This window comes from Xenopus laevis, chromosome 7S (genome assembly GCF_017654675.1).
Source record: "Xenopus laevis strain J_2021 chromosome 7S, Xenopus_laevis_v10.1, whole genome shotgun sequence".
NCBI classification, from domain to species: domain Eukaryota; kingdom Metazoa; phylum Chordata; class Amphibia; order Anura; family Pipidae; genus Xenopus; species Xenopus laevis.
The window spans coordinates 106,574,259-106,600,603 of NC_054384.1; the positions used below are offsets into that span (position 1 = coordinate 106,574,259).

A 26,345-nucleotide genomic window follows, 5' to 3' on the forward strand; every position below is an offset into this window, starting at 1 on the left:
AAAGTTGATCTTTTGTTAGTTTTCAGAATATTAAGGAAGGGAATTAAAAAAAAGAATAGTTGGTAATGGGACAGCATTTGGCTAAAATGTGTAATAATGAAGACCAAATAAAAATTTTGGATGATAAGGAAATGAAGGAAATTGACACATTGGTAGCTCTTGTGGTTCAGAGCTATCGTTAAAGGGATACTGTCATGGGAAAAAACATTTTTTTCAAAGTAAATCAGTTAATAGTGCTGCTCCAGCAGAATTCTGCACTGAAATCCATTTCTCAAAAGAGCAAACATATTTTTTTATATTCAATTTTAAAATCTGACATGGGGCTAGACATATTGTCAATTTCCCAGCTGCCCCTGGTCATGTGAGTTGTGCCTGCACTTTAGGAGAGAAATGCTTTCTGGCAGGCTGCTGTTTTTCCTTCTCAATGTAACTGAATGTGTCTCAGTGAGACATGGGTTTTTACTATTAAGTGCTGTTCTTAGATCTACCAGGCAGCTGTTATCTTGTGTTAGGGAGCTGTTATCTGGTTACCTTCCCATTGTTTTTTTGTTTGGCTGCTGGAGGGGGGAAAGGGAGGGGGTGATATCACTCCAACTTGCAGTACAGCAGTAAAGAGTGATTGAAGTTTATCAGAGCACAAGTCACATGACTTGGGGCAGCTGGGAAATTGACAAAATGTCTAGCCCCATGTCAGATTTCAAAATTGAATATAAAAAAATCTGTTTGCTCTTTTGAGAAATGGATTTCAGTGCAGAATTCTGCTGGAGCAGCACTATTAACTGATTCATTTTTAAAAAAAAAATTTTTCCCATGACAGTATCCCTTTAAAGATGTTGGAAGTGGTAGCACTTTGGAAACAGTTGTGAATTGATTAAAAAAACACAGTAAGAGCCAATGGATGGTTTGGGGTCATTGAGTTGGAAAGACTCTTGAGAATAATGATCATTGTGGGTAAGAAAGTTGTAGGATAGTGAAGATGTGCATTAAGTGTGTGCCAGGAAGGAAATTTGTGTCACAAGACAAAAAGGACAAGATGAATATTCTGGTATCATTGTCATAAAAGCATTCAGTTGACCCAACAATAGGCACTTCAGAAATCGTTATGGTGTACCCAATGAACATTCATACAGTATGTAAGTTCAATTTATAGTTTGATGTAAGATTAAGATAAAGGCTGATATCTTGTTGATGAGCAGCTGGGTTTTCATGTAGGACATCATCACCTGGAAATATTACATTACTGTTACTAAAAGATTGGCTTGTAGACTTGCAGATATTGTTATATGGAACGTAAATTGTCAAGCCTTTTTGCAAAAACGATCAGTAGACGAGGCACTATAATTTCTTTCCCTGTCATTGGTCTGGACAGATTATCATTTGAAACCTTGTATCTGACAACATATCACAGTGTAACACCGATCTACTTGTTACTCCATCACAAAAAAGTTCTGTCTCCTTGTTATCTCATTTCCAGGTTCCATGTGTCTGCTGGTTAGTCCATTTTTTCCCGTTTCCTTTGTCTGCTTGTATTTCCATTGCTTAATTTCTGTCTGTCTGTTGGTTATCTCATTAGTTTCATCACTGCTTGTTACATATTCTCATCATTCCTGTTTCCCTGTGTCAATTCCCCTGATATTTTACATTTCCATGTTTGTTACCCCCATCTCTTAGTGCTCTACACTTGTTATACCACCTGCTGTTTGTTATGGAATCCATTAGCTTCTTGTGTTTACTTCTCTTTCCTGTCATCTTGTTACCCATTCCTGGGTCGATCTTATATGGGGCCTCCCTTATGGTTGCCTGATTCAAAATCATATATCAATATAACAATCAGGCAGGTTAGAAAATCTCATAGAACAACAACCACAAAAAATACATAAGCTCATAGTATGACACAGTCGTTGGCCCATGTCCATACAACTGGATCAGCCAGATTTGGTCCACAGGCTGAATGGTAAAAGATTTGCTTAATTGACAACCTCACCCTGGGTTGCCAGGTTGGCGGTTTTCCAGCCAAATTGGGCTACTAATTTAAAGACCAGGGGAGTTTTGAAAGTACAAACTAGCCAAGGTATGGATTGGGGGCGATTTTTTGCATGTTTGGCTGGTTTGTACTTTGGAAACCAGCCAACATTTTTATGCTCTAAAATGTGCCAAGCCTGTGTCTCCCAATGCATGTTGGGTAATGTCGTTTTTGTTTAACAATTTGCCAGGGGCGGAACTACCGGGGGAGCAGGGGGTGCGAGTGGGCCAGGGCCCGCACCCCCTCAGGGCCCCCCGGCAGTCCGCCCGCCGCATGTTCCCCGGCCAGTTCCGGGTGTACAGAGGGGGGCTGGAGCCCGGCTGCGCATCCTGCGCCAGGGCCCGCCCCCCCCAGTTCCGTTTTTGCAATTTGCCAACTGCTAAATTTAATTTAAGACTACAATACCCAGCATGCAATGGGACTGACTTGTGTAGAAGTGTGGCGTTACCAGATTTTGGACTCTGTCTCTCGTCATTCTTAAACATGCTTACATTTTCCATTGACTTTCCTCAATTTCAGACAATTTCAGAAATTGTATATGAATTAGGCCTTATGGGGCCCCTATACCTCCTGGGCCCCCTCTGTAGTTACGCCCCCAGTGACGGGCGATTCTGTCCCATTTTACTTCAAGGAAAAATGTGAAAAAGGCATATTTTCATTTATATTTATTTATTTTAAGACTTTTTTTCACTGCACACATTGTGCTATTTTTGGGCTACTTTCGAAGTGCCTCTTGGCTAGTTTGGGTCTGGTTTTGTAGCTGAATTTGTCTGGTTTTAAAAATTAGACCTGGCCACCCTGACCTCACCAAACAGGCCGATCTTGCAGTTTATGTCCGGCTTCAGTTTCCTTTATTTGTTTATAGCTAGAGCAAATTCCTAAGAGAAGTTTTTGAGACTCTCCAAGGATCTTCAGGGTGATATTAGAGGACTGGCTTAGCATCTGACATCTGGTGTTATTTCATGTTTTCCAAGATCGGGTTAGTCATGACTGTGTATCGACTGGCGAATTAGCAAACGTTTGTCCCAATCCATAAACACATAGAAAGTGGTTTTCTCATTCAAAAGGGAAAGCTATTTGCTAGTTGGCTTCTTCTGGTTTATTGTAGAAGAACAAACATTTTCCTACGTTAGAACACAAGCCCAATACAGTGTACGCTACTCATTTACCATCTGCCATTGAGCCCCTCGCTGTCCTCATTTAGCTTTTTTGCAACTCTGAGGAGTGGAATGTATTTTTTGTCCCAGTAGTTCTGAATTTGCTGAATTTTAAAAAATTAGGAGGGAGAACTCGAGTGAAACACCTTGTGTGTGTGGGGGCAAGTACAGCAGGTAGCGGCCAAACAGAGCCAAATCCAGAAACTCAGCAGAGGCTGATGAACGGGAAGCATTGTGGGAAAATCCACCCATGCAAGTAATTCTGTCCAAATGTTCTGCTGTGCAAAGGTGAAATATCTAAGCAACTGCCAGATTTGATTAGTTCTTTCAGTGCAGCTATTAAATTAGATAAAGTAACAAAATGCTGGGATATGCCAAACCTTTCCATGGTGCTCTCCCTGGCTCAGAGATGATCCGTAAACCCCAAACTCAGCTGACAAAACACACGCAGTGTGAAATTTCATCAAAGAGGAAATTCACCTCGCATTTAACTGAAATATATTGTTTGCGGAAGTGATCCTAGCATCGCTACAATCTGTTTTGGGTTTGTTTGTTTTTTATTAACCTCTTTTAAATTAAAAGAGGTTAATAAGTCCCATGAATATAAATATATACTTCGTATTCTGTTCTATGCCGAGGAATATGTAGGCACAGTATAAATACATGGTAATAATAATAATAATAATAATAGAGCGTGCATGTAGCCCCTTGAAATCATTTGCTGATCTAAAAACTGATATAAAATAATGGCATTACCCTCCCTTCTTTTACACCATAGTTGGAATTTGAGTTTGAAATATTGACCCAAATATATAGTGAATAAAGTACCCCCTTTTGTAAAATATAAGGATATTATAAGTTACCGAGGAGTTTCATGACCATATAAAAACACGAGGCCGAAGGCCGAGTGTTTTTATACAGGTCATGGAACTCCGAGGTAACTTCTAATATCCTCATATTTTACAACTGGGGGTACTTTATTTATTATAATACACAAGTTTCAGTGAGTCATGTGACAGAAATGACATCACTACTCACCGTTTATAACTGATGACATCAGAACTCACCGTTTATAAGGATATAATTTACAGGATATTCATGGCTTTTGTGTATTATATATATACTTTCCAATGAGTATCCGCACTCCAAGGCTGCTGCAAATGGAGGAGTGCACAGTAATTTTTATATATACCAATTATCTTCAGACCAGCACTCCCTTTAAAAACGTAATGATTTATTGTTGCATAGTATCAAATACCCGACGTTTCGGTCCACATTTGGACCTTTTTGAAGGATGAAAAAGGTCCAAATGTGGTCCGAAACGTCGGGTATTTGATACTATGCAACAATAAATCATTACGTTTTTAAAGGGAGTGCTGGTCTGAAGATAATTGGTATATATATATATATATATATATGAGCATTACATTAGGGTGGTTATTTATCAAAAATCTAATTTTTATGATTTTTTAATTTTAAAAAGTCAGACCAAACTAGACTCCAAGATCGTGGCCTTATTCATTATTAAAAAAGCACAATTTAAACGCATCAGGGGAAAACTTTTTTTTCCTAAATCGCTTGGTTTTTTCAGACTTTTTCCTGAAAAGGCAGAATTTCTCAGATTTTTGTCAGAAAAGCCAGAAATAGTCGGATTTTCGGGTTAATTCCAGAGCAGACCACAGAAACTTCCAAACAGGGTCGGACGGGGGACTCCGGACCTCGGTCGCAACCACCTTCTGCATGCCGCCCCCCTCCCTTGTGCACATGCGCATACCTGGTTTTGACATGACTGGGGCCGGAGACAGAGATCACAGCAGCAAGGGCAGGGAACGGATCTTGCCTGGCGGGGTCCACGAGAGCCGGGGCCCACAAAATTTTTTCCCAGTGCTCCACTGGCCCATTTTTTGGATTCGGACTTTTTAAAGCATCAGACTTTGATAAATCCCGAAAAAATTTGAGTTTTGTTCCAAAAAGCCAGACTGGAGTTTAGTAAATAACCCCCTAGGAGTCCTTTATCAATCCCCCAAGCTTGTACATCATTCACATATGATCATTATGGAGTTTCAGCCAGTGCAAGGTGCAAAACACAGCCATTGCCCTAGATGCAAATAGCACTGTGCTCCCCTTCTAGGGCAAATTATAAATTAGCACTGCAACTAGTGATGTGCGAATAAATTCGCCTGGCACAAATTTGTGGCGAATTTCCGCGTTTCGCCTCCAGCAAATACATTTGCAAATCTCCCGTGAAAATTCACCTGCGTCAATTTCCGATTTTCACTATATTTTGTGAAAATGTCAGATTTTCGCAATTTTTTTAGTGAAAACCTTCAAATTTCACGATTTTTGAGTGAAATTCCTCAAATTTCACGACTTTTGAGTGAAAAGTCAGATTTTCAAGATTTTTTGTGAAAACCTTCAAATTTCTAATTTTTTGAGTGAAATCCTTCAAATTTCACAATTTTTGAGTGGAATCCTTCTAATTTCCCAATTTTTGCATAAAAAACGTCCGATTTGCATGATTTTTTCGTCAAAATGTTTGAATTTCACGATTTTTCGGTAACTTTCAGATTTCGCGATTTTTCACGAATTTTTCGCTGTTTCGCGCATTTTGCGTGAAATTCGCGAATTTTTCGGCAAAGCAAAATGCCAGAAATTTGCCCATCACTAATTGCAACTGCAGTTTGTGCGCATAGAAAAAGGCCACATAAATTGATGCTCCTACTACGGCCATCGTCAATGTGATGATAATCAGGTGCAGACATCATTTTGGAAAGTATACCATTCAGATTTACAAACTGAGGTCAGAAGAAGCTTTCCCCTATAGGGATGTAGCGAACTGTTCGCCGGCGAACTTGTTCTCGCGAACTTCGACCGTTCGTGTCCGCCAAATGTTCGCGAACGTCGCGCGACGTTCGCATTTTGAGTTCGCGTTCGATTCGAATACAAATCGTTCGACCATTCGACCATTCGAATTCCTTCGACCGCTAAAAATCGAACGATTTCCATTCGTTCGAACGATTGTAAGCATTCGATCGAATGAAAAGCATTCGATCGAATGCTTCGATCGTTCGATTCGAATGAAATTCGTTCGATCGAACGATTAAAATCCTTCGATCGTTCGATTTTAGCGGGTGTTCGAAGTTCGCGAACTGTTCGCGAACGTTCGCATTTTTTGCCGGTGTTCGCGAACGGCGTTCGCGAACACCAAATCGGCAGTTCGTTACATCCCTATTCCCCTATGGAGACCGAAATTACTCTGGGATTGTATGGAAAAACCATTGCATTCTGGAAAAAAACATTGTGAATTGCATCCAAAAATGTACACCGCACTTGCATTAGTAAATTACCTCTATTGTGCTTACAATGTCTGGTATTATCATAATTCATATATATATATATATATATATACAGTATATATATATATACTTATCCAGTGGAGATAAGTATATATATACCAAGGCTTTTTGGTTTTTCCTTTTGTTTTGTTTTTTTAGTGATGAGCAAATTTTTTCACTAGGCATGGATTCGTGGAAAAATTCCGCACTTCGCTATCTTCAACTATTCTTTTCCGCCAAAAATCCATTGCGGAAAATTTTGCCGTGACAAAAGTCGCCAAGATTAAATTGTCGCCAAGATAATAAACGACCGTTGACTTTAATGCATTTGTAAAAAATTGTCGCACATAGAAACAATCTTACCTTCTGATGACTTCAATATGTTTCACAGATTTTTCCGGGACAGATTTACTCATCACTGGAACTAGCAACTAGCATTTTTCCATAAGGTCCGGTTGAACCAGCATATGCTATTGATTAGCACTTTCCCTAAACCAGAATACCCAGACTGAAGGTGTTGATCTAAGAGATGCCCCAAGGCTGCAGGATTTTATCTCTAGCGAGAAGTAGTTACTGTGGATATAAATAGTTGTGGTTGTCCTCAAAGCATGCGGCTTCCAGGAACAGTAGATTAGTTATTGGAATACTTTCCACCCACCCTTGCACATGTTTGTACATTAATCTAAATCATGAGCTCAGCACTGAGTGTTAGTGGAGGATAGTTCATCTATAATAAAACTTTCCAACTTTTAAAACTTACTCCAACCTCTTTATGACTCTAACTCTTAAGGTGGCCATTGTCAAGGCCGCCGGGAGCATGAAGAGACACGTCTGCACCCAGCGGCGAAGAATCCAAAATGGCGGCGCCCAGTCGGCCCACGTGGACGCCAGCACCGCAACGCTGACGCATGCGCAAACACGCCGGCGCAAGGACGCCAGTGACGTCACTATGGCGCCAAACTCAACTATAAAAGGGCGCCCAGGACACCAGAAGGGCGCCCAAGAATAGGTTTTGCTACCCTGAACCTGGGTTCCTGTATTCCTGATTCCTGATTCCTGTATCCTGTATCCTGATTCCTGCTCCTGCCTTGGTTTTGACCCCCTGCCTGGACTCTTGTTATTTGATCCTGATCTGCCTGTCACTGAACTCTTGCCTGGACTTTGACCTTGTATCTTGCTTAACCCTTTGGATACCGCGACCTTGCACCCTCAAGAGGGCTTCCTCCTTGATCCTGACTACCTCCCAGGAGGGAGCTCCCGGCTCCCTGACAGCCATAGACGTAACAATTACGATCTTTCTTGGAATAGACCTTTCCAAGAAAGATTGTTTGTTTCAATACACATGTGTAGAGCTGAATCGTCAGATATACATGTAGAAATACATGCAGAAGCAACAGAATTCTACCTGTATCTGATGATTCAGCACTAACAAAGGGCAATGTTTGGGTCCCTTCAAAGGCTCCTGATCTAAATTTTCCGTCCAGCCCAATTGATGAGCCAATATGTAGGATATTCAAGTCTTCTACTGATATCGGTCAGCTCTTTTCCCACATGCACGCACCGAATATCGTACAAAAATTCGTTTTGTACGATATTATCTGTGCGTCTATGGCCACCTTAAGGGCTGAGACACATGGGAAAATCCGGGGAGATTTAGTCGCGCGGCAACTGATCGACTCTTCTTCGGGCAACTAATCTCGCTAAAAAGCCTTCCTGCCGGCTGGAATCTAAATCGCCAGTGGGATGGCACTCGAAGAGCTTCATTTTCCAAAGTCGCCCAAAGTTTCCTTGTCAGGCAACTTCGGAAAGCGAAGCGCTCCTAAGGGCTGAGACACACCTCTTTATGACTCTTACTCTAAGGGCTGAGACACACGGGAAGTTTTGGGGAGATTTAGTCTCCCGGCGACTGATCGACTCTTCTTCGTGTCGACTAATCTTACCAAAAAGCCTCCCGCCGGCTGGAATGTAAATCGCCGGCAGGATGGCGCTCGGAGCACTTCATTTTCCAAAGTCACTCGAAGTTTCTTCATCAGGCAACTTCGTGCGACTTCGGAAAACAAAGTGCTCCGAGCGCCATCCCGCCAGTGATTTAGGTTCCAGCCAACGGGAAGGCTTTTTGGAGAGATTCACCGACATGAAGAAGAGTCGATAAGCTGGGTGACTAAATCTCCCTGAATCTTCCCATGTGTCTCTGCCCTTAATTGTTGAATGCTCTTTATCAACCTTAAAAATGCATAATCAAAACATGACTCATTGAGAGCCAAATAGAATCGGTCTAAACAAAGGTTCTAAAGAAAAGATTATTACTAAACTTCATGAGACTCCTTGTGTTGGCTTTACAAGTGGTTCCACCACATTGGTCTACTCTGCCCAACAGCTTGAACCTGCCATAAAGAGTGTTATCTCTGTGATGACTTGATACCACTGGGAATCAGGTACCAACTAAAGCAGTGGTCCAAAATAAAACATCTTGAAGACCCTAGTAAAGGCACACTGGCTCTTTAATGGATAATAATTCTGTCCTGTAACATTGTTTGAACATGAAAAATTAGGGTTTAAATTCCTATTCAGACCTCAGAGTTTGCTTTCTCCTACTTTTACATTTTTCTATATAATTTAGTTACAGAGGAAGGATTAGCAGTGCAGATTTCCTTTGTTTTAAACTCAAAAGTGAGCCAGCGGCTTAATAGTTATACTTACATTCCTACACAAAATCCCAAGAGCAGAAGTATTAAAACATATGTTTTGTTAAAAGCTCCGGTGTAAAGAGTGGTTACAGGATATCAGATTTAATAATATGAAGAAGGGAATTTTCATTTACAGGAATTAGCCTGTGGTCAGTTCAATATAAGCTTGCTTTATTTTTCTTTTAATCCATTATAAGAAGTAGCCCAGGAGGCTAAAAATAGCCAAGGCTATCCACGCTGCTAAGTCACAAAGCATCAGGCCACGGGGAGGAAGTTTACTGCCGCGCCAAAGAGAAAGGATGTGGGGACTCAAGGAGGAGGCTTTCAACTCCATTGTAATCTAGCAGATTGGCAAACAGCAGAAACTGGGGAATTAAAGGGCACAAACAGGCATTCAGAGTCTTTCTGGAGGGGACAGGGGGAATTAACCCTTTTAGAATGAGCAGGATTTGCAAATGACATGATGTAAATGACTGCAATATCAAATGAGACTAGTGAATACTTAGGGGCTGATTCACTATGGGTCGAATATCGAGGGTTAATTAACCCTCGATATTCGACTAGGAATTGAAATCCTTCGACTTCGAATATCGAAGTCAAAGGATTTAGCGCAAATGCTACGATCGTACAATCGACGGATTATTCCTTCGATCGAACGATTAAATCCTTCGAATCGAACGATTCGAAGGATTTAAATCCAACGATCGAAGGAATATCCTTCGATCAAAAAAAGTTAGGCAATCCTATGGGGACCTTCCCCATAGGCTAACATTGACTTCGGTAGCTTTTAGCTGCCGAACTAGGGGGTCGAAGTTTTTTTCAAAGAGACAGTACTTCGACTATCGAATGGTCGAATAGTCGAACGATTTTTACTACGAATCCTTCGATTCGTAGTCGTAGTCGTAGTCGAAGGTCGAAGTAGCCCATTCGATGGTCGAAGTAGCCCAAAAAATACTTCGAAATTCGAAGTTTTTTTACTTCGAATCCTTCACTCGAATTTAGTGAATCGGCCCCTAAATATAAAGAAAGTGAGTGTACTCTGCTGTCAGGCATCTCAGCTGGCTTTATTTCCATGAAAGGGACAATTATCCTTGGCCCAGTAATGTCAGATGGTACCTGTAGCATTGGAGATAATAGTCTCTGGGAAGGGAGTGTGACTGTGGGATAGCAGGTATAGTAGGGTAGAGATGCTCGCGGGGGGGCCCCTTATAGTAACAGGGGATATAGGTCTCTGGGAGGGAGTGTGACGTGTGGGATAGCAGGTTAGTAGGGAGAGATGGGTTGTCTATAGTAAACAGTGGATAATAGTCTCTGGGAAGGGAGTGTGACTGTGGGATAGCAGGTATAGTAGGGAGAGATGGTGCTATAGTAACAGTGGATAATAGTCTCTGGGAAGGGAGTGTGACTGTGGGATAGCAGGTATATAGGGAGAGACGGTGGCTATAGTAACGTGGATAATAGTCTCTGGGAAGGGAGTGTGACTTGGGATAGCAGGTATATGGTAGGGAGAGATGGTGCCTAAGGTAACCAGTCAGTATAATGTCTCTGGGAGGGAGTGTACTGGATAGCAGGTATAGTAGGAGAGATGGAGCTATAGTAACAGGATAATAGAGGAGTGTTGACTTGGTATACAGTATAGTAGGAGAGGTGTCTATATATAATAGTCTCTGGAAGGAGGTGACTGTGGACTGTGGATAGCAGTGGTCTATCTAGAAGTGGGGAAGTAGTGTGGTGATAGCAGGTATAGTAGGAGAGATGGTGCCTATAGTAACAGTGGATAATAGTCTCTGGGAAGATGACTGTGATAGCAGGTTATATAGAGAGATGTGCCTATAGTAACAGTGGATAATAGTCTCTGGAAGGGAGTGTGACTGTGGGATAGCAGTAGATGGTGCCTATAGTGGATAATAGTCTCTGGGAAGGGAGTGTGACTGTGGGATAGCAGGTATAGTAGGGAGAGATGGTGCCTATAGTAACAGTGGATAATAGTCTCTGGGAAGGGAGTGTGACTGTGGGATATCAGCTGCTGCTGTTCTATTACCCCTACTTCTAGAAACAGACAGCAGTAGTCTATGGTAAAGTCATACTCTGATTCTCAATCTTTTCTGATGGAATATTGCAGCAGGTGGATCCATTGTGCTACTATACTTTTTCTTGCTGGGAATGATTAAAGCTGATCTTTCCCTCATGGCTGAAGGCTGTCGGAACATTAGGAGCAGGACGAGAATTCAGAAGACGTAGGTGAAAGCGCTGCAGACACAGTCGCAGACCGCAGGGACCGGAGGTGTAGATATGGGGGCAGATATACATAAACACTATGGGTCAACAGATTCACCAGCCGTGTCTCTGCCATGTAGCTCTGCTTATTATTATCTTTTATTTATAAGGCATCAAACTCAACTTCTGCCGCTCTGAGCGAAGAGACCTCTTGTTGCTCTGACCTCCCATAAAATGGCACAAAAAGATCCCATCACATCTCTCCGTGTCCCAGAGGAGCCTGGGTGGACGTGTACCCTCCTTCTGCAATATCTCTGCCTTCAAAACCGCTGCAAATGGACTAACTCAATTATTCCAGTGCTGTGTGTCCGACAGATGTCAGGAGAGAGAGTCAGAGAGTGCCAGAGTAAATACCCACTGGGGAATGAGATAAGCTAGACAGCTCTGCCAAAACCCTTTCACTGCCAGAGACACTGCTATGATGCTTTTTGGCACAAGTCAGTTGGGTTTATTGACAGTAGGGCGCTGCAACTGCCACCGTATTCATGGTGGCAGTAGCTCCTGGGTTCCCCTTGGTCAATAGGCACACTAATGACAATAATGTGTTCTACGTTGTATAAAGGTATTTACAGCATGCTAACCTGTGGAATCATTCTACAGATACAGGTATAGACTATATCACCTCAAATGCTTGGAATCTGGGGTTTCAGGATAAGGGGGCCTTTCCGTAATTTGGATCACCACACCTTAAAGCTACTAAAACACATTGAAATATTAAAAAAACCCAATAGAATTGTTTTGCCACCAGTATTGATGAATGTAGCTGAATGAACTGGGCTTCCTGTAATACTGAGCTTTCTGCATATCGGGTTTCTGAATAACAGATGCCATACCTGTACAGCTTAGTCCTGCAGTGCAGATGCCATGTATAATTTTAAAGGAGAACGAAAGCTACCAAAGCAGTTTAATGGCAAAAGATTAGCCACAATAGTGCACTATATTTATTCTGCAGAATGCTTTTCATACCTGAATAAACAACTCTAGAAACACTTTCTGTTTGTTTAAAATAGCAGCTGCCATATTAGCTTGGTGTGACATCACTTCCTGCCTGAGTCTCTCCCTGCTCACTCATAGCTCTGGGCTCAGATTACAGCAGGGAGGGGAGGAGGGAGGGGAAGAGGGAGAGAAGAGCAAACTGAGCATGCTCAATCCCTAGCCCTGGAGGTTTAAGCTGAAAACAGGAAGTCTGATACAGAAGCCCATGAGTACACAATAGAAGGAAAGAAATGTGCTGTTTCGTTTGACAGAGGACACAGAGCAGCATTACTTTGAGGGTTTATTGGTGTATTTATATAGACCTTTCTGATGAAGCTTACTTAATGTTTGCCTTTCCTTCTCCTTTAAGATCAAGACCTATGAGGCCCTTAATCCAGCCCTGCCTGCTTTGCATTGCTTTTTTCCCCCTAGTTGGGTCCCCCCTCTTTCTATTGATTGTGTGGCAGCCTCTTTTGTAGATTCAGCCCTGTATACGACAGTGTTAAACATGTCAACCGTCTCTCAGAATCACATCATGGTTTCTTTGTCAGTCTGATAAACCCAAATCAGCAGGTGTCGAATTTGTGAAGGCGAGAGCCCGATGAAATGGCTTTTTTCCCTGTGCAGAAATCAATGCTGTTCAGAGACAAGGACTCCGTAACATTGAGTGTTGGTTTTTAGACAATTTTTCTATTTGATTCTCTCTTTACATGTGGCAGGAACAGAGATATCTGTGGGAAAACACTGATTCGATCTTAAGGAGGTCAGAAAGAAGGGCAGAGAACAGCGGAAAATGAATTAGTTCCAATACCAGGGGTCAGTAATGGTAGCCCTCTAGCAGAATATCTACAAATCCAAATCATTGAAAACAGTATTATCCTTAAAAACACAATATTAATTATTGGTAGTTAGACTTGAGAAGAGACTGGACCACCTGGTCAGAATGATATCTCCTGGTAGGCCCAAGTCTTAACCTACACAACCAGTTAGCTTTAATTATCTGCCAGTGCCAGAAGTCTTCTCCAATATCTTAGGCCACTTTAAAGGTTTTGGAGTCAAAACACAGCATGGCTGAATTCAGCCACCAAGAACCCATTTAATACACTAAGGTCCTCTACATGTAGAACACAGGGACAACTGTAGGGTCATAGAAATGATGCAAAGTAGTACCACTATAACCCTACAATAGCTGTTCTGCTCCTTAGTAAGCTAAACATGTAGGGATAACCTAAGTTGGAGCTGAACTAGGGTGGAAAGATTAGGGGATGGAGAGGGCAAGGAAAATATCTCAGAGACAGAAGATGAGGGAAGAAAAGAAAAAGGATAGGATATCAGAAAAAGTACGAGTGTGATGGCTAGAATCACTTATTTAGAAAGTATTTCACCTCTTTGTTTGGGATCGTCCAATCATCTAGAGCAGTGATCCCCAATCAGTAGCTCATGAGCAACATGTTGCTCCATAACCCTTTCGTTGCATAACCAGTTGTACTTACTACTTCCAAATAGAGCCTCCTGTAGTCTGCCAGTCCACATATGGGCTACCAAATAGCCAATCACAACCCTTCGTTGGCATCCTTTAGGAACTATTTTCATGCTTATGTTGCTTCCCAACGCTTCTTACATATGAATGTGACTCACAGGTGAAAAAGGTTGGGGATCCCTGATCTAGAGAGTTCTTCCCCTAAATGGGGGAAGAGACATGATGTCTGGTGATTTTAATAGAGTGAGCTCTAATACATCTTCTAGGCAGCCTCTTTACCACCCAGAAGCCATAGCAGTTAATTAAGGAGGAGATAAGCAGTGCTGGTAGGGGGCTAGGTTGGCCGCCAGGTGCCGGGAAGTGGGCCCTTCAGTCTTAGTCCCAGTGGGCCCCAGAAGGCCCAGTCCAACCCTGAACACAGTAACAATTGTAGGGTCATAAAATGATGGTACCATGCACAGTAGTACCACTATAACCCCATAATAGCTGCTCTGCTCCTTAGTAAGCTTAACATGTAGGCATAATCTAAGTTGGAGCTGAAATGATAAACGTGTGGCAAAGAAGGAAAGGGGAGAGTCTCAGAGACAGAAGATGAGGGAAGAAAAGAAAATGGATAAGAGATCAGAAAAAGCATAAGAAATGACAAGGTAGTTTGAGGGAGAATAAGAACAAATTACTGGGGAGAATAGGAAAGGAGACACAATGATATTGCAACGGTGGGAGGCATAGCTCACACTCATCGCACAGTATAATAAAAAATGTAATTGGTGCCTTAACCAATGGCCTCAGTAGAACCTGAGATCACAAGGAAAAAAAAAACCCACTGCACTTTCCTAAAACTTTCTCTGTTTCCCCATTATAATAGAGCTTAAATGATATAATGTTGTAGGTTGTGACTCAGTAGGATGAGACCAGGACATGGACTTGTAATAGACTTGAATATCTTACAGAGAAAGGCACAATACATAGTAATATCACGTAACCTCTAGTATTCTGCATTATAGATGCGCTGGCTTTTATGTATTCCTTTTCTATTTTTGGGTTTTTGTGAAGAGAAACATTAGGCTGCCTGTGTGTGAGTGTGAATATATTAGCTCTGGTGACAGATCTAGTTGTATCTCTGTATCTGCGCGTAGAGATAAATATGGCTGCGAGTATGTCCTCAGCAGGAGATAAATGTATACAACATAGTAAGACACATAGCTAACCGAGATACGGCTGGCTGCCTGCGTTCATTGGAGACAAGGAAAATGCTTAAATTCAGAAAAGGATGACTATAAAATACAACATTTGGTTAGAGGTTATAGGTTTCTCTAGCCTCTGGGGTATCCATATGTACACACAATCCTAGACAGAAGCTTCAGTGATGGTCTAGATCTGTGGTCCCCAACCAGTGATTCATGAGCAACATGTTGCTCACCAACTCCTTGGATGTTGCTCTCAGTGGCCTCAAAGCAGGTTCTTATGTTTGAATTCCTGGTTTGAAAGCAAGTTTTAGTTACATAAAAACCAGATGTACTGCCAAACAGAGTCTCCTGTAGGCTGTCAGTCCACATAGGGGCTACCAATAGTCAATCACAGCCCTTATTTGGCACCCCCAGGACTTTATTCATGCATGTGGTGCTCCCCAACTTTTTTTTACATTTAAATGTGGCTCACAGGTAAAAAAAAATAAAAAAGGTGGGGGCCCCTTGTCTAGATACTTTCCATTTTGGAACATGGAATACTATTTACTTAAGTGAAGAAATCCAGATAAAGGGAATAATCAATTCCTAAATTCAGAATGGTTGCTCAGCTAACATCTAGAAACTGAAGAGTAATTCCTCTATGTAGTTGCTCAGGTAACCTATGTAGAGTCTATTTCCCCTATGTGGTTGCTCAGCTAACCTATCTAGATAGTGTTACCTCTATGTGGTTGCTCAACTAATATATCTAGAGTGCAGTGCCCTTATGTGGTTACTCAGCTAACCTATCTAGAGAGTGGCGATTAATTCCTCTAAATAGTTGCTCAGCTAACCTATCTAGAGTCTAGTTCCCATATTTGGTTGCTCAGCTAACCAATCAAGAGAGTGCTACCAATATGCGGTTGGTCAGCTAACCTATCTAGAGTGTGTCAAGTAATTCCTCTATGTCAGCTAACCTATCTAGAAAGTGGAGAGTAATTCCTCTAAATAGTTGCTCAGATAGCCTATCTAGAGAATGCTACACCTATGTGGTTGCTCAGCTAAACCATCTACAGTGCAGTTCCCCTTTGTGGTTGCACAGCTAATCTATCTGGAGTGGAGAGTAATTTCTCTAAATAGTTGCTCAGCTAACCTATCTAGAGAGTATTTCTCCTATGTGACAACTATGTAACATAACTACAGTGTATCTTCCCAAAGTGGTTACTATGCTAACTTAACTTGAGAGTGCCATGTAGTCAGTGGGCTTCATTGTGTAGAAAGTGCTTCTTCTGTTGGTTACTATGCTAACTTACCTAGAGAGTGCTTTATGGTTGCTAGTCTAACTTATCTAGGGAGTTCTTCTCTTATATGGTTATTAGACTAACCTGTCTAGAGATCATTTCTCCTATGTGGTCACTATGCTAAATTATCAAGAGGGTACTTCTCCTATCTATGTGGACATTATTCTAACTCACCGAAAGAGTTCTTCCTCTACGTGGTTGCTAGTCTAACTTCCCCTATGATGTAGCTAAGTTATCTCGGGAGAACTTCCCCTCTGTGACTGCTAGACTAATTTACCTAGAGATTATGTATTTTTCACGAGACGCTCTTTGGACTTGAAAGGATTCCCCGATTCATTCGTATAAATTAATGTGAATGGATACAACTACAATGCAGAAGTGTTTTCATTCAATAGGGCCGATTGGGCTGAAGTTTATCACTGACCTCCGGCTGCCTTTTGCCTTTTAATTCCGCATCAAAATATGCGTTTGTGCCATTGCACAGTGTGGCCATTCATTCCCGGAATGCATTGAGAATGCCAAATGAGGTCAAAAATGTACTGAAGCATATCTTTCTCTGTTTATAGATCCTGAACCCTTTCAATGTATCATAAAAGAACTGCATGTCTATAACTGGTTATTGTACAATGTTTTCCTTTCCTGCCGGATTATATAATTACTTAACGTGCAAGAGATGTGACCCACACTGATCCCAAGGAAAGGATGACAAGATATGGGGCGAAATGCTAATTAACTAGCTGGTCCATTTGACATTTTGGTGTGAGAAGTTTATTTTCTTTTGCCCCTTCTTCAGCCAATCATTTTGATTAAGGATTAACTAGAAGAATCTAGGAATTAGTTGGGTGAAATTGATTCATTTGAGTCTTTTCTAAGTCTTAGTCACTATGTTCAAACATTTTTTTCTTTTTCTGTGAATTTGTTGATGGATGAAAATCAATATGGATTCAACGCAATGGCATTTTAATTGCCTGAAATGCACCGTGTTTGTTTTTATTGGCTGAAAACATACTCTGTGCCTAATAGCTGATCTTGCTGTCTCCGCACAGAGCCAGCCCAAACCATTTTTTCACTTGATACGATGAACCTTGGAGCTTTTTTGCTAAGAGTCTGACAATACTATATGTAAATGGAATTGCATTATCCTTTCGAGTGTGCATTTACAGATCAAGGTCTTTGCTAATTTGTGTGGATACTCAAGGGGATTCGCCAAGATTTGGGCTTACTGGAAAATCATACATGGTCATGGAGGGCCGTGGATTTTGTTTATTTGTTAATGTTCCAATCTTGAGCCCATCCAGGCTAAGAGCAGGGCGTCCTTCCTTGCTCAGCAAGTTCTGTGGCTCCTCGGCAAATGGCAATCCATCTAAGGTGAAACAGTTCAAGTTCTCCTACTCCATCACTTGAAATGTTATTACCAAGGAAGAAAGACTGCTATGATAAAGAACTCAGTGGGATGATAAAAAGAGAGATTGCTTGTGAGATAAGAGAGGGAATTAATTCAATCTCATGATTTATTGTAGGTTTAGGATACCTGTTGATGGACTGGATGGATTTATAGATGGAATGATTACCTGTAGAACTGCCTAACCCTAAGACTTGTCTTCTCAATGAGTTCAATATAGAATACTTAACTTGAGAGTGCCATGTAGTCATTTTTCTACTATTAGTCCATACATTTGAAATACAATTCATATGCCCATCCGGTAAGTCTATACTAGAGCATTCTAGTTTGACCACAACTTGAATTATCAACCTGGTGCTAAGCTAATTTTCATACAATTCATATAGAATTATTTGCGAAAGAACTGTTTGACCATCTGTATGTGTGTCCTCTTACAATGCTCAGATGTCCTGGTCAACCTCTGGTGCATCATATTCAGCAGAGAACCTGACCAACCAATTGATGCAGTTCAGTTTATGGATCTAAAAGTGCATGAGTCTCCGCTTCCTTGCAGTTTTTCAACACGGATTTGATCCATATGTATTATGAGCTACTACAAGTGTTAGAAGGTTGCCATGAGGAAGGGGCCAAGGCTATTACTTCTCAAAAGACAAGAAATTAAGTAGTTGTGTTCAAGATACTGATGATATTATGAGGTTTCCAAAGACCTTGAAGGGTCAACTGTTTTTCTGGGTTTTCAAGAGATTAAGTAGTTGCTATTTTTCCAAAAGTCCAGGAATGAAAGATTTTACTAAATTCTTACCAGGAAAGGAGTCAGGGGTGTTCCTAGGTTCCTTAGATACCACAGACCAAAGGCATTTCTTGGTTCCACAGAGACAAGGAATAAAAGGTGTTGCTAGGTTTCCAGGAGACAACAGGCCTTTGGTCTTATAAGGACACTAAACGACATGCCGAGTACAGCAAGATTTCAAATAAGCAATGGTTAGGTTGCTAATAGGTTCTTAAGACCAAAAGGCTAAGTTAGGTACATGGTTCCCAAAAGACAAGGGTGGTACCAGGTGGTCCATGTGGTATTATACTCCAGAGGGGCCAATGAAAATGTTAATTTGCCAGTTCATAAGAAACAGTAGGCCAGGTTGTTGCCAAATTCTTGAGAGGCAAAGGGTCTTATTGGGTTTCTTCCTATGAGTCCAAAGGTACAATTAATAAATTGAATAAAACAAAACTTGGTCTCTCTAAAAAGACAATTTTTACATGGAAGTTATGGTGGCCATAGATGCACTGATAATATTGTGCAAAAAAATTGTCGTAGGTGTGTGTATGGTGGGAGATGAGCCAACCTTTATCGGCAGAATACTTAGATATCGGTCAGCTTGTCGATCGGGCTGACCGGAAAATTTTGAGTGGGCACCTTTGAAAGCACCTGAACATCGCCATTGTTAGTGCTGAATTTTCAGATACAGGTAGAATTCTATTGTTTGTACCTGTATATCTGTTCTACACGTGTGTATTGAAACAAAAAATCTTTCCTGGAAAGATCATAATTGTAACGTCTATGACCACGTTTAGGATCATTATGTTAGATGGGAGTATTTTACTTTTGGCAAAGGTGAAAACCGCAGCCTGTCTGTATAATGGGATTAATAGGGATGGGCAAATTTGACCCGTTTCGTTTTGCCAAAAATTCTATGGGCGTCAAAATTCTTTTGACGCACGACGCCATATAAGTCTATGGGCATCATTTCCGCGTGAAACAAGTGGAAAAATTGCCCATCCCTAGGGATTAATTAAGGGGTAAGTACCAAGAAAATAAATGCCTTGTCTGCGCCTGTAAACCTTGTGAAGCAAGGAGTAAAATATTATAGCGCTGTTGTGTTTTGGTGTCTTTCCGCTTGCTTGGAGTTTAGCATTTCAGCTAATCCTGAGCCCTGTTTCACAGAAGCAACACATTTCTCCAGGTGTCCAGAGCGCAAACAGTTCACTGTTGATTTGGTTTTGCCCTTTACTGTACTGCACAAGAAGGGCTTGAAGGGATAATATAATCTATTTTTGCAAGAGGGCTCATTTGTCGTTCATTGGGAATTCTATATCCTTTGCACCAAAGAGGACTTCTGTGCAGAGCAGAATGTCTGCTGTACAATTATGTGTCTAATTCTACCTTTCTCTTCCCCTGCCTTGGCCAACTCTGGGCAGTTCATGAGTTAAAGCCCAATCCCCCTTGTTTTAAGTACAGTCCTTACGGTAAACATTTAAATAGTAATATTGTTATGGTGTGGTGTTTAACCCTAATGTACAAATTACTGGGGCCAGCGGAGTAACCACCAGGGATGCAATGTTCTCACCCCTATCTTGGGGTAGGAAAGCAACAGTTTAAGGATTGCAGATTATTCAAAGTGCAAGTGATACATCCAGGGATGGGGGCCCTGATATAAATCCTGCCTCCAGGCCTGTGCAACCCTAGTTGCCCCGATGGCTGGGGCCAGACACAAAGAACAGAACAAGTTACTGTCTGAATTTTAAGTTGCAATTATTCAGTTATATTATAATATAAACTCCATGCCATTGTTTATATTTCATAGAGCCCACCAGCTCTACTGCTTACAGTCTGTAATCAAGTCTAGTGACAGAATGCTCCGTTATAGAGATAGCTAGAATCTCAGCCATAAAGCAGGGCAGGACTGCTGCTTACAAGACTGTCCCACAGAAACTAGTCCCATCGTTAGTTATGATATGTTGGTTAAGTGGGTAGTATTGTTGCCTTGCATTGTTGGGGTACTGTCATGCTCCCCACGTGTCTGACTGGGTTTTACTGGGTATTTATAATTCCCTCCAACCCTCCAAAAACATCCAGGCAGTTTCATTGGCTCTTTTGGTTAATTGACCCAAGTGTGTGTTATTTGATAGGAACCTTCGATTGGGGCAGGGAAATGAATAATAACATTCCTACAATTACTAATCTGCACTGTGTACGCTACCCAGGACATGCATCCTTATTGCCCCACCCTTCCTCCAAAGAGGGCACATTCTTTTCAAAATATCTAGTGGAATCCTGTTCATTCTAGTGAGTCAGGAAACTTCCATATAATCCAATGAGGAACCGCAATACCCACTAAACTCTATCGACCCTCAATGACCTCTCATTGCAGATATATCTGTTTCGTGAAGCCCCAGGCATTCTGCAATGCACATCACCGCAATAAGATGAACTCTTTAGAGGTCATCGGTTGTCCTGTTTCCTTTCCCAAGCCAAGTAATAACAATAATAAGCAGTGCTACGTTACATGTAACCAATAATAACCCAACGTATAGCCTTGCCTGATTGATTGCTTTCATACATGACTTCTCAGACTTGTCTCCTGCAGCCGCAGGGCCTCAAACCCATCCTGGGTTTTTTTTTCAGGCAGTTGCTGCTTTTAAGCCCCTCTGATTATATGGTAAATAATCATCAAAGGATGATACAATTATACATGAAACTGCCTAAAAAATAGTTCAACCAGGGATGGCCTTGGTCTCTTAGGGTCCTCTAGAGAACCTCACATTGTGGACCCACTATCAATTAGAGATGGATTGTGTCAAATGTTATAGGTATTAATAAGGGCCCATAAGAAAAATACGGATGGGCTGATCTCCACCGGGTGATGCTCTGGTGTTCAGCCCAACCCTGACTTCTGCCACAATTGTCTTTAGAGTTTTTATTCAAGGGGGGGTGCAGAAATCAGCAAAACTATGATGGTAGCACATAAAGTAGCACATAAAGCCATTTCCCTGAGTTTCTTAACACCAATGCGCAGGTTGCAACTTTTAAAGAGTAAGGCACAGGCCACAGATGACAGTTTGGTAATATGGTGGCTTATTTGCTTCAAAGAATCTGTTTTGCCCTTAAATGCTCCTACTGCTGTCAGAGGGGGCAATATTGAGTATATGAAAGCAACACATTTACAAAACAGGCAATGTCCTTCAAGGAAAGGGTTAAGAAGAAATTTTCTCTGAGTGAGCTTGTCCTTGTATCCATCCAATGAAGCAGCAACACTGCGACCTGCTGGCCGCTGACATTGGAGCACAGTGACTGGCAATGAATTGAGACCCTCCTCTGGGATATTTAGACTGAAATTCATTTCAGACTATCCTTGCCTCTTATTCTAGGCTGATTTTACTGGGTGGCAGAGCAGAAATGTGTAAATATGTTCACTCCATCCCTTCAAGGCTACATTCCCTCATTAACCCCTTACTTCAAGCATTACTATCACTGGAAGATCTGGAACAACTCATAGTGCAGAAATGGGAAGGTCTTCTTCTGGATTCTGTAGAGTGATCAGGACCTAGTTTAGTGTTGAACTGTTTCATCTTCCACCACTGTCTCCATCTTGTCCTGCTGTCTCCAGCTTGCACAAACATCTCCTTCTTGCCGTACTGTATCGGTTATCCCAAACTCTTTGTGCATTGAACATCTCTTTTGCAGTTCTTCACTGTGGCCAGTTGCCCCTATGTGGTCCCCTCTGTGATTTCAGTCTGGTTTTTGAATGACGGGCAGGCTGGTAGACTGAGACAAATATGGCTACATGAGTAAATATCTAAATGTTCATCTGAGGTTTTAGTTCCACACCAAATAGAAAAATGAGACATGCCATGTACCGTGCATAATTTAGGGTGTCTGCTTCCCATGTCTATTTCTAAATGGAAACACAAAGCAAGTACAGGGCACCACCGTAGTTCTGAGCAACGATGACTAGTAACTGACTACACACTTTACACACTTACAAGATGAAAACCAACAAAAATGTCAATTTAACATCCTGGTGAAAATCAGATACATTTCTCCCTAATGCCAACTAGGCAAAATTCTCTGTGGATCAATCACCAGATGTTAATCAGGTTTAACCTTGAAATTCTTGTCTCACTAGAATCTTGTCTCAGAAATTCTTTAGTATAATTATTTCATCAGGATTTACAACCTGGCTTGGCAAGTCATTCAATATCCACTGTCTTTATGGTGCCCTTCTCCTTTCTGGAAATGAGTCCTTCCCTGGTCACGTAACATATGTACCCTCCAAACTGGCATCCTTCAAATTTGGTTCCAGCCAGGGCCAGAGTTTTTATGTTCTCCACATGTCTGAGTAGACTTACTCTGCGTACTCCAGTTTCCTCCCACACTCCAAAAATACACAGCCTGCATAACTGACTGCTGAATGGAATAGGGACCTTAATAAGGACCTTAGATTGTTAGCTCCCTGGGGCAGGGACTGATGTGATTTATGGATAATCTTTGTAAAGTGCTGGAGAAATGTGCCAACCCTATATAAATATCAGTCAATATAGCCAAATGCTTTATGCATCACAGGCTTCTTCCGGGTATTTTCTGCATAGTGGTGTTGTTACAGTTGCACAAATAGGTCCCAATGGAATCAGTTACGTATCATGTCTCCAGTTATATGAGATTCGCAGCTTGCAAATTGTCCCGATTTGAAATGAAATACAATTTGTACTAATCAGTTTTCCCATCTCTATGACAACTTCATGGTCATAATGTGATAACAGTGCAAGATACGAGAGCTTCAGAGAATTAGACTTTTTCCTTTTCAGAGGAAGAATAAACATTTTGTTGAGGAAAGTGGCATAACTAGAACTTACTCTAGGTCCTGTTTAGGGCCTCAAAATTGAGCCTTGGCTGGGATCTGGAAGGGAACTGTGGCTGTGGGATAGCAGGTATAGTAGGGAGAGATGGTGTCTATAGTAACAGTGGATAATAGTCTCTGGGAAGGGAGTGTGACTGTGGGATAGCAGGTATAGTAGGGAGAGATGGTGCCTATAGTAACAGTGGATAATAGTCTCTGGGAAGGGAGTGTGACTGTGGGATAGCAGGTATAGTAGGGAGAGATGGTGTCTATAGTAACAGTGGATAATAGTCTCTGGGAAGGGAGTGTGACTGTGGGATAGCAGGTATAGTAGGGAGAGATGGTGTCTATAGTAACAGTGGGATAATAGTCTCTGGGAAGGGAGTGTGACTGTGGGATAGCAGGTATAGTAGGGAGAGATGGTGTCTATAGTAACAGTGGATAATAGTCTCTGGGAAGGGAGTGTGACTGTGGGATAGCAGGTATAGTAGGGAGAGATGGTGTCTATAGTAACAGTGGATAATAGTCTCTGGGAAGGGAGTGTGACTGTGGGATAGCAGGTATAGTAGGGAGAGATGGTGCCTATAGTAACAGTGGATAATAGTCTCTGGGAAGGGAGTGTGACTGTGGGATAGCAGGTATAGTAGGGAGAGATGGTGCCTATAGTAACAGTGGATAATAGTCTCGGGAAGGGAGTGTGACTGTGGGATAGCAGGTATAGTAGGGAGAGATGGTGCCTATAGTAACAGTGGATAATAGTCTCTGGGAAGGGAGTGTGACTGTGGGATAGCAGGTATAGTAGGGAGAGATGGTGCCTATAGTAACAGTGGGATAATCGTCTCTGGGAAGGGAGTTTGACTGTGGGATAGCAGATATAGTAGGGAGAGATGGTGCCTATAGTAACAGTGGATAATAGTCTCTGGGAAGGGAGTGTGACTGTGGGATAGCAGGTATAGTAGGGAGAGATGGTGCCTATAGTAACAGCGGATAATAGTCTCTGGGAAGGGAGTGTGACTGTGGGATAGCAGGTATAGTAGGGAGATATGGTGTCTATAGTAACAGTGGGATAATAGTCTCTGGGAAGGGAGTGTGACTGTGGGATAACAGGTATAGTAGGGAGATATGGTGTCTATAGTAACAGTGGATAATAGTCTCTGGGAAGGGAGTGTGACTGTGGGATAGCAGGTATAGTAGGGAGAGATGGTGCTTATAGTAACAGTGGGATAATAGTCTCTGGGGAATGACTGTGGGTTTGAGCAGGTATTGTAGGGTGAGGTGGTACCAAAAAAAGATAGCCTCTGGGATGTGAGAATGGACAACCTATGCCACCCCATTGTGTTATTTATACAGCTGCAGGCACTTTGGTTAACGGGGAAAGAGGCACTTGGACATAGTGGGTCTTTAGCTTCAGACACTCAGTAATATTATATTACATGCAAAATTTAGGCCTTGCCCCACGAGAACCAGCATGAGAGAGAGAAAGAGAGAGAATCAAGCTTAGAAAGACAATGGATTTAAATGAGATGTTCACTGGAGAAGATGAGACTGAAGGCAGAGAAGGTGAAAATAAAGGAGTAAAGAATAATAGAAGAAACAGGAGAAAATGGTGAAGAACCATTTAAGAGAGTGGACTCTTCCTTGGTCAGTTGTTTTGTAGTGAGTTGCTTTCATCCGCCCTAGTCCAACACGACATCCCCAGCCATAACATAATAGCACCGTATAGCTAAGGTTGCCACCTGGCCAGTATTTTATCAGCCAAAAATGATGGTTGATCCCAATGGAATTAATAGAGAAAATGATAAATATATAGGAAGGCCGGTATTTTTTTCTGGAAAAGGTGGCAACCCTTCGTATAGCAAATACTGTATTTACCTCTAATAACCCAGCTCCCCTCTGCTCTGCTTTTCTTTATCATTATATATTATATATACATTATATGTTGTTTATTAAACATGTTACCCTTCATTCAAGCTTCTAACCCCCACCATCACAGCTCAAGTTTATTCATTCCTAACAATGCCCCCTCCCATATAAAGTTTATTAATCCCCGTTTCCACATCTCGTCTTTATTAATCCCGATTTTAAATGTATAAACCCCTCAGCCTCACAAACCGGCCAGTCAGATCTCATGTTTATTAATCCTAAATGCCCCATATTAAGTTTATTAAGCCCCCAACATCATATCTCAGGGTCGTTAATTCCATCCTCAAATTTTCAGGTTTATTGCTCTCAAATTCCCCATCTCAGGTTTATTACCCCCTCCATCATACTGTATCTCAGGTTTATAATCCCCACCATCTTATCTCAAGTTGATAGCCCCCACCATTGTATCTGAGGTTTATTAGCACTTTCCAGTATTTCTCAGGTATATCAACCCCCAACATCATTTCTCACATTTATTAACCCCAGCTATTATATCTCAGGATTAATATTATCAGCTAAATCCTAGCACCATATCTCAATTTTATTAATCCTAGCCATGATAATTAGTCCTAACCATGATATCTCTGGTATTATAACACTCATCACTAAATCTCAGGCTTATTTACCACCACCATCATTTCTCACACTTCTTTATCATTCATATCCATGGTACTACTGTATGTCAGGAATAAGAATCCTCACCACCGTATCTCAGATATCAGACAAGTCCACACATTGTACTTTATGTAAAATAACCCTCAAAAGCAAATGTTGGGTTCATCTACTTCCCCTTTAGATCTCACCATTATTTATTGTTTTTACTCACCACTAACTTCAAATCTAACATTTATTAACTTCACCCTTGTGTTGTTTCACCCACTGTTCTCTGGTTTATTAACCCAACCATGATATCTCATAGTTTATTGTTAACCAACCTACTACACCCAAAGATTATCACCCCCCAGCCTACCTATGTAACTCTATTACTGTTTAATTGAGCAGAATTATTT

General features: G+C 41.5%; 1 protein-coding gene across 2 annotated transcripts in view; it reads left to right on the forward strand.

Moving 5' to 3' along the window:
• Positions 1–26,345, forward strand: part of LOC108705251 (igLON family member 5-like) — a 240,842-nt gene that overhangs the window by 152,227 nt on the left and 62,270 nt on the right. The window lies entirely within an intron of this gene.